Source organism: Sorghum bicolor, chromosome 6, assembly GCF_000003195.3.
Source record: "Sorghum bicolor cultivar BTx623 chromosome 6, Sorghum_bicolor_NCBIv3, whole genome shotgun sequence".
Taxonomy (NCBI): domain Eukaryota; kingdom Viridiplantae; phylum Streptophyta; class Magnoliopsida; order Poales; family Poaceae; genus Sorghum; species Sorghum bicolor.
This window is the reverse complement of record NC_012875.2, coordinates 26,362,642-26,376,981: the sequence shown is the minus strand read 5'-3', so window position 1 is coordinate 26,376,981 and position 14,340 is coordinate 26,362,642.

Here is a 14,340-nt window from a genome sequence, read left to right as displayed (position 1 = left end):
TATAATCATAGCCTTGCCACCTCCCAGCGCTCGTCCTCAGCTCCGCCCCGAGCTTGGCTATCTCCTGAGCTCCTCCCCACACGCTCTAACCTATCTTAGCGCCTGCTCTGCTCCATCCTCCCCAACTTCGGCCAAACACCTCGCCGTGAACCCCCTCACCATGGACAGGTCTTGACGGTTGTTAACCATCAATTTCATATGTTAACAAAGGAGTGAAAAGGGGATAAAAACTAAACATCACCATAGACTTAGGGTTTTCAATGACAATTTTCATGAGTTTTGGTGAATGTCTGTTTCTACAGTGGGTTATCGAAATAAGAACAAAAAGAGGCCGACATGTTAGATTTACACAGAGAGAAGACTACGTCGGTAACTCAGGAATACTCTAGAAGACATAAGAAGGCAACCTTGCAAAGGAGAGCCCACATGGTAGAGACCTAGGGGCACCCGCCCATAGGGCAGAGGCGGCCGCCCAGGGCTCTCAGACAATGATCTTCAACCTCCACCGTCTTTGAGGTGTAATCTTAGCCATCTATCAAGGTCGGTTTGATCTGAGGGCCGTGGTGCTTCCTAGGGGGCTATAAATACAACCCTGACCCCGCCAAGAGGGAAGATATCATTATTATTATTATTTTCATATGAGAATTAGAGGTAGCCATTAGTAGAGCTAGGGATTAGAGATATCTCCACCAAAGAATTAGAATAGCTACTCCAAATCTTCATCTTCTACATAGGTTTAGACTAGATAGAGGAAGAGTCAGGCGCTTGTGCTTAGAACTCTAGATTTTCATCGTCAAAGATTGGTATTATCTTGTATCTTTCTTTTGACTTTATTCTAAATATCATATGCTTCTATTTATTTGGTTTCTAGTTTATTCTAGTTCTACATTTGATATGGTTATGATTGATAATGAGTTTATGTATATGTTTCCAAAGCGCTTAGCTCTCTTCATGTGAGGGTTAGGTGATAGATGTCATGTAAGCATAGTGCTTAAATGTCGTTTATCTGCAATTACACCCTATTGCTCGGGTCGTGTGGTAGATTGCAGAAGTGACAGTTTTGTTGAGTCCTTTGTATTCCATCCCCCGTTCGTAGGACAGGTAGAACCACAGTTGTGTAGGAAGTCCAGCTATGTCTTGGCTTTTTATAGCAATGTTCCTTATACGTAAATGAAGAGTCTTTTGTGCTATATATCATAGTGTAGCATGAGAATAGATGAATGACTTGATAAATTAGAACTACTTAGGATTTTCTATCTCTTGAACTAATCATATGTCCACCTGATATTAAGCTGAGTAATCTATATCTAATCTCTATGTGATTTATTCCCTGAGCTTTTATACTTCATATTTTTTATCTATCATGGTTTACCCCTCTGCCAAGTATGTGACTATGCAACCCATCACTCATAAGTAATCATGTTTGTTGGCACTTCTTAGCAACACTAACAGAGGACAGAGGTTAACTACTATCCTAGTAGTGGTACTAGAAGTGTCGGGTCGGTAGTTCTTAGCTACACCTAAGGTGAGGCTAGAGTTGACTAGTCTACTAATGCCAAATAGGGTTGTCAATCCCGACACTAATAGGTCCAATCGGAGTGATTGCAATCTACCTAGAATAATGGGATCTGCAAGCGCACAGAACTATCATGTGTAGCACTTCACCTTGTGAGTAACCAGATGTCATCAATTTATAATTTCCCAAAGGAAGGCTGGGGGATGTGGTCGAGTCGGGTAAGAATGGATGATCGGAGTTAGGATTGGTAAGGAATGGGTTGGCTAGTAAGGATGGATGGGTAAAATATAACCAAACTAATCTGCCAACTAACCTCAGGGGGTTAAAAGATAAATAAGAATGGAAGTAGATTTAGGGGACTCAGTAAAAGGATAGCACTAGTTATTCAAATCAAGCAAAGAGGCGTACCCGTCTTGAACTCACCGTATGGTTGATCAGGCACGAAGCACAACAAGCCTTACGTTTTAAGAACTAGACCGAACATGGGGGAATACGTAAATCAGGGCTGTCACCACCTGGTGCTACCCCAGATATCCGTGGGTCTAGCCGTATCTGAATGTTAGTCTATAGCCTAAGCACCGCGCTTAATCTATATTCCTACTATCTTTACCCGAGCTCTAGAGTAAAGACACACTAACCAGACGACAGAGCAATTACTTAGCTTGAACAACTAACACTAAACTAACCAAGCACTTATCCCAACACAATCAAGCACCTAAGCTCACTAATGATATGATCACTATAAACTAAGTACTTGAAAGGTAAACAATATAGCACTCAAAATACCAAAAGTAAATGATAAATAAATGAGTACTAAGATAGCAAAGGTATAATACCAGAGTAGAGAGGAGGAAGACTCTTCTTGTCTCCAAGCTGAGCTATGCCTGGCTACTCTTCCCGCTTACAACTTCGAGCTATTAGAGTGAGGCTAAGCTGGGGGCAGAGAGGCCATGAAACTGAGCTGGCTACCTAAGCGAGGGAGCTACTACACTAACACTTGCTCTAAGATCTAAACTATGCTTGAGCCTCTTCTTATGTTCTCTTCTTTTCTCCCTTCCATAAAACAGGTGCTGAGGGGGTCCCTTTATAGGTGTTAATCTCAAATTTTGGTGAGTCAGGAACTGCTAGTGGGCCTGCTTCGTAGAAGGAGGGACAATCGGATGAGTGGATCGACTAAACGAGAGGCGCAACAAAATTATTCAATCAGAAGGGTGTCAGAACAAGGCAAGACGAAGAAAACGTGTCAGGTTCAATTAAGAAAGGAGAAGTTAAAGTCCAGATTACCTTTTTGAGGAAAGAGTCGTATTAGGACATGAGACTAGGACTTTAGACTATAAATATTGGGAACACGATCCTTGTAAGAACATACACAATCAAAATATAAACCCTTTTCGGCTTCGGCCACCAACCTTAGGAGTAGGAGTAATAGTAGATCTCGACGAGACCTTAAATGAATCGAGCTGCATCGGTTGATTTCGACCTTCAGTTTGCTTGTAAATTTTATTATGGTTCATGTTTAGTTTGTCATGGCTGCATCATTCGAACTTATGTCAAGCTCGATTATGAACTAGTTATCGATTTGAATTATATTTGTAAGGCTGCATTGCTTCAATCTCTTATGAATATTGGTTCAAATTAGTTATCGGCTCTACTAAATTGGCAATTTAATAGATTCATTAAGTTATCAATATTGTTCAAAGATTAATGTTTAACTTGTTACAACAATATTCTGCCCAATCAAAATTCGATAGGTTAGTTCGAGATTCAAATCTAAGTGCTTAATATAAACCCTAAATAAACAACAATTATCAAACGAAATTAAGATAATTAACCTATTGATCTTGGTTGTTACATGATGTGCATTGGAGATATTTATTTTTATTATAATTAATTTGGTAACAATAACCAAACCTAATCGTAACAAAGTAGATGGATCTTGTTCGTGATTCATGGATCCTATATCGGCTAAGTAGTCGATCCAGTTAAGCTCAAACAAATAGTGCGCGTGCATGAACCCACTTGTGCATTAAATGAACTAGTAATCTCTGTTAGATTTATTAAAGCCCGCTGGCCTTTAGACCAGGTGAATATAAATTCAATACAATTATAAAAGTAATTTATTAGGATCGCAGGTCTTTAGACCAGTTTTAATAAGTTATCGTTTATTTAATGGATAAGTGAATAATGCACGTAAGCTATATCTTATTTATACACAGTGTATCAGCTAAACAGCCGATCCGATCATAGTCGTGCATAAGATGCCATTGTATGATGAATTTAAATATTTGATAATAATTATCGTTTTGCATCATTGTCAGGAGTTAACTTTTTAGTTAATTTTCTTTATTCAATGGCTTCTTAAGGTCATACATCTTGGAACTGTCTAGCAACAATCGGTAGGTTCCATAATTTAACTTTTGTACCTTTACCTTGTCAATTTCAGATCAAATTGACTTGTACGCCCCGGAATCAATTCATCAAGCTCGTGCATTTGTGGCTCAGGAGGTCTAGGACTTCAGCTCCTGCACTCCCTCTGAGAGCCCCCGAGATTGTTGGTGCGAGATACCAATTTTTGCACCAACATATCTTTTGGCACGCCCGGTGGGATATTACTCAGCGACATGGAGAACGAGAATGTGCTCAATGTCACTTTGGACGATCTCCCGGATCAATTGAAGGAATTGGTTGCGACTGCTGTGAACCAGTACCAGGAGAATTGCTTGGTTTCCTTCAGCAAAAATAGAGACAAGAAAGTATTTTAGAAGACTCTTTTTTCGAGAGTAATTCTACAAGGAGAGCAAGATCCTAGTGTTCAGATTCAGCACAATGCTATGTACGAAACTATCAGCAAAGCCATGGTAGCAACCTTGGCTAATCATAATGAAGTTTTATTAAATGGGATTACAAATGCTATTAAGGAGGCTTAGTCTGGATATTCAGAATAGAGGTCCAACATATTATGTTACTATAGGGAATGGACAAACATTTGTTGGGCAGACTTTGGGAGATCATATATCTAGAGAACTTGCAAATGGGAGTCAACGCTGCAACACTGTTCAGCAGTCAGTGCAACAGCTCATCTTGGATTATGGTCAATCGGCTACAAAAATTGCTCCTCGTAGCTAGAGGATTGCTAGGGATTTCAACGCTCCACGATATCAAGGAAGACTGACACCTGGAGAAGTACCTCCTGGCTATCATTATGTTGCTGAGCACTATACTTTGAATGGTGGTGAAAACCTTGGATATCAGCCAAATACTTAGAGAATGTAGAACCAAAGGTGTCTAGAACCAAATGGTCCACACGGGAACCAATTTCAGATAGATCAGCTGATGAACCAAGTTACTGATATGGTTCAGCGACAATTTGGATTAAAACCCAAGAATACAGTAGTCTCATATAAAAAGCCATATCCAGAATGGTTTGATCATGTTTTGTTGCCACTAAGGTTCAGACTGCCAGATTTTGTCAAGTTTATTGGAACAGGATCAACATCGACTATGGAACATATTAGTCAGTATTTGGCTCACCTTGGTGAAATTGCTAAAGAACCTACATTTAAAGTGAGGTTCTTTCCTCTTTCTCTGTCTGGCCCAACATTTTCATAGTTTGCATCTTTGCCACATAATTCCATTGAAGGATGGGAAGATCTAGAAACCAAATTCCATCATTACTTTAATTCAGAAGTTAGGAAAAGGGCATTACTGTAGGATTATGAGGATGCTACGCTAGCTAGGAAACTAAAATTTCAACCTCATAAACAAGGATCAACTGCAAGTTATAGATCACGGGATTACCACTAGGCGTGCAGATGTAGCAGAAGCGACTTAGTGCAGTCGTGCGTGTAGCAGCAGTGCCATACAGTTGCGTGGTCGTCCACCTCGCAAATCCCTCTCCCGCGGTTCGTCCTTGTGCTCCACATGCAGCACCTCCGAGGTATCTCACACGTGCGAGGAAGAAGCGTTGCGCCTCCGGACTGCTAGGCCCGTGAGGAGCAAAAGGCGCTAGCGTGGGTGAGCGGCAGCGGCTGCCTGATGGCATGGGATTAACCCTGGCTGCGCCCCTCCCTCTCTTATATAGGTGTCCTTCAATCAGCTTCGAGTCGAGGGCCCAATTAGAAACCCTAAGCCTTGTCTAATTCGGGTCCAACCTGAATTAGGTTTCCAGCCCCTTAAGCATGCAACCCTATGAGTTCACATGCATATAGACATGAGCCGAGTACTCCTACTCGCCCAATAGTTGACAGCGGCCTCTAGCAAGGTGTGACAATTCCTATACATACGCAAAGATCATATTAGATGAACCACTATATACATATACATGTTATTCCCTTGCCACACGATATTTGGTCCAACTCGTGGGTTAACACTTAACCCAAGCACGACCATGCATTTGTTTATCCAATTACTTGAGTGATCCAGTGATATCTCTCTCACATAGAGAGGGGCAAGTTCCATCTTGATCATCTATGTCTCACAGCATGTTCCCCGACAAAACCCGAAGACCACCTTTATAACTACCCTATAACGGAGTAGCGTTTAATAGTCCCTAAGTAGGTCATTTCACATTGACAACATACGACAATCTTAGGTCTAAGGATATAATGTACATGATGTATAAAGAGATAATAAGAACATCTCATGTTGGGTTAGTCTAGCCCCATGTCATACATGTGCCCACATTATTAGTTTGACATCTCTGTCTATGACTTGTGAAACAAAGTCATCAACTAATACATGTGCTAATCTAATGTTCATGTGTATCCTCACACAAACTCTGATCATGGACAACTTTAGAATAACCATACAAGTAAAAGAGTTTCACAAACAATTCACATAATTGTTAATCAATACAAGTTTGTCTACAATGGATATTCACTTAACTCATAATATATGTCATGGATACAATCGTAATATCATCATCTCTATATATGATTACCTCTAGGGCATATTCCCAACAGTCTCCCACTTGCACTAGAGTTAATATCTAAGATATCTAATACCCATAGACTTCAAGTGTGCCTCATGCTTAGGCTGTGGAAGAGCCTTTGTCAAAGGATCTGCAATATTCAAATCCTTATGTATCTTGCACATCTTAATTTAACCTCGCCTAATGAACTCTCAAATGAGTTGAAACTTCCACAACACATGTTTGTTCTTCTGGTGATTCCTAGGCTCCTTAGCCTGTGCCCCATTGTTTTCACAATGTAGATTCAATGGGCTCGACGCATTTGGAAACACACCAAGCTCAATGAGGAACCTCCTCATCCAAACACCTTCCTTTGTAGTTTTTAGAAGCTGTGATGTACTCAGCCTCTGTTGTAGAATCGGTCACTGTCGCCTGCTTGGAACTTTTCTAGCTTACTGCACCACCATTTATCATGAACACAAAACCTGATTGAGATTGTGAATCATCTGTGTCTGTTTGGAAGCTAGCATCGGTGTAACCATTTACAACGAGCTCCTCCTCACCTCCATAGATTAGGAACATATCTTTAGTCCTTCTCAAGTACTTAAGAATGGTTTTAACAAGTGTCAAATGACTTTCACCTAGATTATTCTAGTACCTGCTCGCAACACTTAGAGCATATGAGACATCTGGGCGAGTATATATCATGGCATACATGATAGAACCAATTGCCTAAGCGTATGGAACCTTACTCATGTGTTTGCGCTCTTCATCTGATGAAGGACACTGCTTATCACTAAAACGCATACCATGTGACATAGGCAAGAACCCTCTTTTAGATTGTTTCATGTTGAACCGTTTCAACACCTTGTCTATGTATGTATCTTGGATTAATCCTATTAGCCTTTTGGACCTATCTCTATAGATCTTAATGCCCAAAATGTATGCTACTTCTCCTAAATCCTTCATATAAAAACTATTATTCAGTGAAGTCTTTACTGATTGCAACATTGGAATGTCATTCCCAATCAATAATATGTCATCCACATATAAGGTTAGAAATACAACAACGCTCCCACTTTCCTTCTTGTAAACATAAGGTTCTTCTTCATTCTGACGAAAGCCAAAACCTTTGACAACTTCATCAAAACGAATATTCCAACTCCGAGATGCTTGCTTTAATCAATAAATGGATTTCTTAAGCTTGCATATTTTTCTAGCATTATTAGGATCAACAAAACCTTCGAGCTGTATCATATACATGTCCTCTTCCAAATTTCCATTTAAAAAGGCTGTTTTAACATCCATCTGCCATATCTCATAATCAAAATATGCAGCAATTGCTAGAATGATTCGGATAGATTTAAGCATCGCTACTGGCAAGAAAGTCTCATCATAGTCAATTCCTTGAACTTGCCTAAAACCCTTTGTGACAAGTCGAGCTTTATAGACGTGAAAATTTCCATCCATATCCTTTTTGTTTTTATAGATCCATTTGCACTCTATGGCTCTAACCCCATGAGGCGGATCAACCAAGTTCCAAACTTGATTGTCTCCCATGGAATCTATCTCAGATCTCTTGGCACTTTGCCATTTCTCAGAATTTGGGTCCATCATTGCTTCTACATAATTTGTAGGTTCGTCATCATCTAACAATAACAATTCCCCCGCAATTCACGAAGTCTTGCTGATCTTCATGGTTGCGGTGGGTTTGTACTACCACGGACGTCTCAACTTGTTCTGCTACGTTAGCATCGCTCATAGAGTCATTCCCAACTGGTTCGTCTTGAACTTCTTCAAGATAAACCTTCTCTCCATTTTTCTCCCTTTTGAGAAACTTTCTCTAAGAAAACACTGTTTTGAGTAACAAACACTTTGCCCTCTGTCCGGTTATAGAGATAATACTCTAAAGTTCCCTTTGGGTATCCCACGAAAAAGCACTTATCTGATTTGGGTGTTAGTTTATCTGATATAAGTCATTTGACATAAACTTCACAACCCCAAATTTTCAGAAAAGGCAAACTGGGACACTTACAAGTCCACATCTCATATGGTGTCTTAACTACAGACTTAGATGGTACCCTGTTTAAAGTGAAAGCGACTGTTTCTAGAGCATATCCCCAAAATGATAAAGGTAGGTCCGACTGGCTCATCATAGATCGAACCATGTCTAACAAAGTTTGATTACGTCGCTCGGACACGCCGTTCCTCTGAGGCGTTCCAGGTGGCGTAAGTTGTGGAATGATTCCACAACTCTTTAGATGATTGCTAAATTCGTGACTCAAATACTTGCCTCCATGATCAAATCGCAAAGCCTTAATTTTCTTGCCACGTTGATTCTCTACTTCATTCTGAAATTCTTTGAACTTTTCAAATGTTTCAGACTTATGTTTCATTAAGTAGACATATCCATATCTACTAAAATCATCAGTGAAAGTTATGAAGTATTGGAATCCGCCTCTAGCTATCGTGCTCATTGGTCCACATACATCAGTATGTATAAGTTCCAATAAATCAGACGCTCTCTGAGGAAAACCTATGAAAGGTGCCTTGGTCATCTTTCCCAGTAAGCAAGACTCACATGTCTCGTATGATTCAAAATCAAACGAAGTTAAAAACCCATCATCATGGAGCCTCTTCATGCGATTCTCACTTATATGACCCAAACGACAATGCCACAAATAAGTAGGACTTAACTCATTAAGCCGAGGTCTTTTTGAACTAACATTATAGATAGGTGCATCATCAAGATTTAAAATAAATAACCCATTCACAATGGATACATAAGCCACAAATATGTCATTCTTAGAGATCACACAACCATTGTCTTTGCTCGCAAATGAATAACCATCCTTCATCAAACATGGAGACAAAATGTTTTGACTTAAACTAGGAACAAAATAACAATTATTCAATTCCAAAATAAATCTTGATGGTAGATGAAGTTGCATCGTCCCGACGTTCAACATAGCAACTCTTTCATTATTGCCCATGCGGAAATCAGCTTCTCCCTTTTTAACGCTTCTACATCTTATCATTCCCTGCATCATATTGCAAATACGAGCAACCCCGATCCGGTATCAAATACCCAAGAATTAATATAAGAGTTAGCGAGAAAAATATCTGTAACATAAACAACAAGTGTATGAGCAACGGAAGTACCTTTACCACCGCCATCCTTCTTCAAGGACGCCAAGTACAACTTGCAGTTTCTCTTCCAGTGACCTTTCCCCTTAGGTGCAGGTGGGTTTGGCTTATGGATCTCATCCTTAGCATTTCCCTTTTTCTTCTTCCAAGCGTTGCCCTTCTTTCTCTTAAAGTTAGGTTTGTTTTGGACAGCCAACACTTGGCTACAGCCTGCACTTTTCTTGATGTCAGCCACTGCTATTTTCAGCATGCCACACAACTCATTCAAGCCCTTATTTGCCCCATGCATATGGTAGTTGTTGGTACCCCTTATCTTATAATTATAAACATCATTTTAATAAATAAAATAAATAGATGGTAGGGCTTTGAACTAACCTTTCCACAAGTTTTATTGCAAATATCAATTTCAGCTATGACACATGGAAAGACGCAAAAGACACGAGAAAGCGCACTTCAATAAAGTGTATTCAGAAAAGGCGCAAATCAAAGATAAATGGAAAAGCCCACCAAAACACCGAACTGGATCCATCCGTAACCACGGGAAGGATCAGGTCTTAGAGACGAACCGACCACGTGAAGGCGGTGGCCAGGGGGGGCCACCAGTGGTGTGGCCGCACCCTGGTGCGGGCGCACCCCCTGTGGCGGCAACTCGGTCCCACCTTTTTCAGGCGGTTGCATGGCGGCATGCATAGGATGGTTTCACCTCCTACCAAATTTAGATCGCCATGAACCATCCTTGTTGGGCTATAAATAGATGGCTCCACACCATTCAACACACACACAACATCATTTGGAGCAATACACCTCACATTTCTGCACTTGTTCTTTAGTTTAGATTCAGTAGTAGAGCAAGGCAAAGCTAGCAAGGAGAGCTTGTCTCCTTAGAGGATCTTAGAGCTTCTTGGTATGAATACAATTCAGTTCTCCTCCATGAGCAAGTTCTTATATTATTTATATGATTATGCAATTGAATTAGAGTATAGTTGTGTTCATATCTTGTTCATAGTATATGAACTAGTTCTTAGTTCTTGTGCTATGTTCTTGATGTGTTCATCCTTGTTCTTCATCGTTCATCAAATTAGTATGAATAGAAAAAGGATTAAGATTGGGGTAACAGTTCGTTGGGCTGTGATGGCCACTCTTAGCCGAGCCTGTCAATCCGAAGGGTTGGGGTCCCGAGAGGCTAGGAGGCATTTCCAATTACACGGGCAAGGTGCTCAGGTATGCGGAGATCAGCGGATGCGCGGGTATCTTTCCGGTAGAGGGGTAGGTGGCAGGGTAGTGACAGCCCTGTCATCCCTGGTATTCCCCCACGATCAGGTATTCCGATAGGAGTTCTGTAAAGTCCCTATCGGCTGGATGTCCAGCTGCGGGGATCTCCCCACAGCCTCAGACTTAGTTCTAACTCTAGTTATATTGATTAGATGTTCTACTAACAATTCTTTGCATAGTTATATAAGATCAATGCTGGCTAAAGTAGTTGTTCTTTATTTCTTTTATTTCCTTATTTTCTCTTTATTTCTTGAGGTTGCCCCGATGAGTGTGTCCACTATCCATATTTTAAGAGCCTGCCGTGACCCCTGATTAGACTATGTCTACCTATGCATCTCAATAAGTGATCATGCTACAAACCAATCTAGATGCATTTGTTATGCCCTCCTACGGGATTAAATATGATAACCCTTGAATACTCACGAGATGAAATGCTACAATGATAGTTCTGTTCGCTTACAATTTTATTCTTTATATTCATGAACTATTGATTGGCGTACCTAAGTACCGTTACTTAAGATTGTAAACTCTGTGCATTTATCTGGCGCCGTGCTACAACTTTGCATATCGTAAGTAAGGATGGTTAGGATGGCCAATTCAGCATTCCTAATTATTGTTACCAGACTACAGTGCTAAGGCTGGTACCGTTAAAGGCCTTGGGTTATCTCTCTGACATAACAATAGTTATGGTATACCAACACCCGACATTTCTGGTGCCATTGCTAATGATGGATTTATAGTCTATCATTAGTATTGACGCTAAGAAATGCCAACAAGCATTTCTGGCGCTGTTGTCGTGGAGGGCAAAGAACAATGCAAATATCTAGCTTTGGGATTTAGCATTGATTACAAAATAAGCATTGGTAGCCATAGTTTAAGCAGGAAATCATTGCTGTTTTCTTCCTCTTTTTATTGGAATGAAAACAGGATAGTGTATGAGCAGTTTCAACTTATCGGCAAACTTCAACAGCAATCCGAAGGCACTCCTAAGGAAGAAAAGGACTCGTGCTGTTTCTTCCTCTGCCACGCCGCCGACAGTCGAACCAATCACCCCCGCACCATCCGTTTCAATCACCATGGCTAGGTCACTCCGCGACTATTCCACCCCCAGTGTTGCCAATGTGCCCGTTGGGCCCGCAGTCAACACTGGGAATGGAAACTTCGAGCTTCGCACTGGCCTACTCACGATGGTGCAGGCAAAATAGTTCTATGGTTTGCCAAGTGAGGACGCAAACGTGCATCTATAGAACTTCGTTGAGCTGTGCAAAACCATCATCATCAAGGATGTCGCACCTGAAAGCGTCAAGCTCCGCTTGTTTCCCTTCTCCCTCTCGGGGAAGGCGAAGCATTGGTTCTACCAGAGCAAGGAAGCTGTCAACACGTGGGACAAATGTTCCGCGGTGTTCCTCGCGAAATTTTTCCCCATGAGCAAAACAAATGCTCTGAGGGGAAAGATATCAAACTTCCAGCAGACTTCACTCGAATCCATTCCTGAATCTTGGGAAAGGCTCTAGTAGTACATCCGGGCCTGCCTCCACCACGGGATGGAAGATTGGCTCGTGCTTCAGAATTTCTACGAGGGGCTCACGCCCATGTCTAAGGGGCACGTCGATGCCGCTGCTGGAGGCGTGTTCCTCTCCCTGACCATCGAGAATGCTACGGCATTAATTGAGAAGATGGTAGCCAACCAGAGTTGGGGAGAGGGACGCAAAACACAAAAAGGCATGCATACCATGAAGGATACGGATCTGCTTGCCACAAAAATAGACCTACTAATAAAGAGATTAGACGGACAGGCCACTGATCCTACCACCGGCACTATCCAAGCCATCTTCTCACGCATGCCGTGTGAGGAATGTGGGAATGTTGGCCACATGGGGATCAATTGCCCTGGAACCTAGGAGGACGCATCGTTCATCAACAATGGGTTCAGCCAACAACAACAAGGTAATGGGTGGAACAACCAGAACCGCCCCCAAGGTAATTACTCTAGTTTTAATTCCTCCTAGCCGCTGAAAGATCTTGTGCTAGGTCAGGCCAAAATCAATGAAAATCTTGTTAAAAAGATTTCTGAAAATGATCAAATGTTTGTCAACATAAATACAAAGCTTGATGGCCTGACCCTTTCTGTTAGAGATTAGCTAGCTTTTAATAAGAATATCGAGTTAAAAGTAGCTCGGCTTGCTTCTGCCGCTAAGGCTGTTGTTTCTCCTGATTCTGTGGAAAATGTAAATACAGTGACCACAAGAGGGGGTAAGACCACTCATGATCCCCCTTATCCTAACTATAAGACAGGAAGGGTGCCACGGCAACATGAGGAAACACAGGCAGAAGGGCCGGCTCAACCATCAGAAGAATCCATGGAAGACGAGCTGACCCCAAACAACTATGGGGACACCACGATGCTACCCTTTCCTTGAGGAAGAAGAAGGACGAAAATGAACAGTTCCTCCGCTTCGTGGAAATGGTCGAAAAGATGCAAGTCAGTGTACCGTTGATGGATGTCTTGCATATTCCGTCCTACTCCAAGTTCATCAAGGACATCATCAACAAGAAGCGACCATTGCCGTCCACTAAAGTTGTCAAACTGACAGAAGAATGTAGCGCAGCTATACTCAAAGAGCTGCCCGAGAAGAAGCAGGATCCTAGGTGCCCCACAATCTCTTGCTCAATTAGGGCCTAGCAATTCGACCACACCCTATGTGATTTGGGGGCGAGTGTGAGCGTCATTCCGAAATCAGTCTTTCATAGGCTAAACTTCACCAACTTGGAGCCAACTACCATGACACTCCAGTTGGCAGACTCGTCAGTCCGGTACCCGACTGGGATTGCTCAAGACATCCCTGTCAAGATCAGAGGATACTATGTTCCAATGGATTTTGTGGTGCTCAACATGGAGCTCACTAAAGAAACACCACTAATCCTGGGAAGACCATTCTTGAGTACAGCTGGAGCACAGATTGATGTTGGGGCTGGAGAAATCCGCTTCAACATTAATGGCCAAGAAAAGAAGTTCGAGTTCAGGCCACGCCGTCAACAAGAGTGCAACATGATACACATCCTCTATGGGCCAAACCACCAAGGCATCAGGCAGGTTGAGATCCAGCCTCAACTTATTAAAAATACAAAAATATCTAAGAAAAAGCCGGAGCCAAAAGAAAAGGCGGCTCCTAAGAAAAATAATAAGGAGCAGAAAAAGAAAATAGCTCCTAAAAAGAATGAAAAGAGGGACGAAGTCCCTGAGCCTTCACAATCGAAGTAGGTGTGGAAACCAAAGCAGAAGGTTGAACAAACTTCCTCTCAGTGTTTGCCCCCGCGGGGTAACACCAACGAGTGAATTTGTGTGCGTGCTCCCTCTTCCGGATGGTGATGCAAGAATGACACTGAGATTTATCCTGGTTTGGGCAAGAGAAGGCCCTACGTCCAGCAGGGGAGGGGATTTTGTATTATCTTGCACCTAAGTGCTTGTATAGGGGTGAATACAGACGGATGTAGC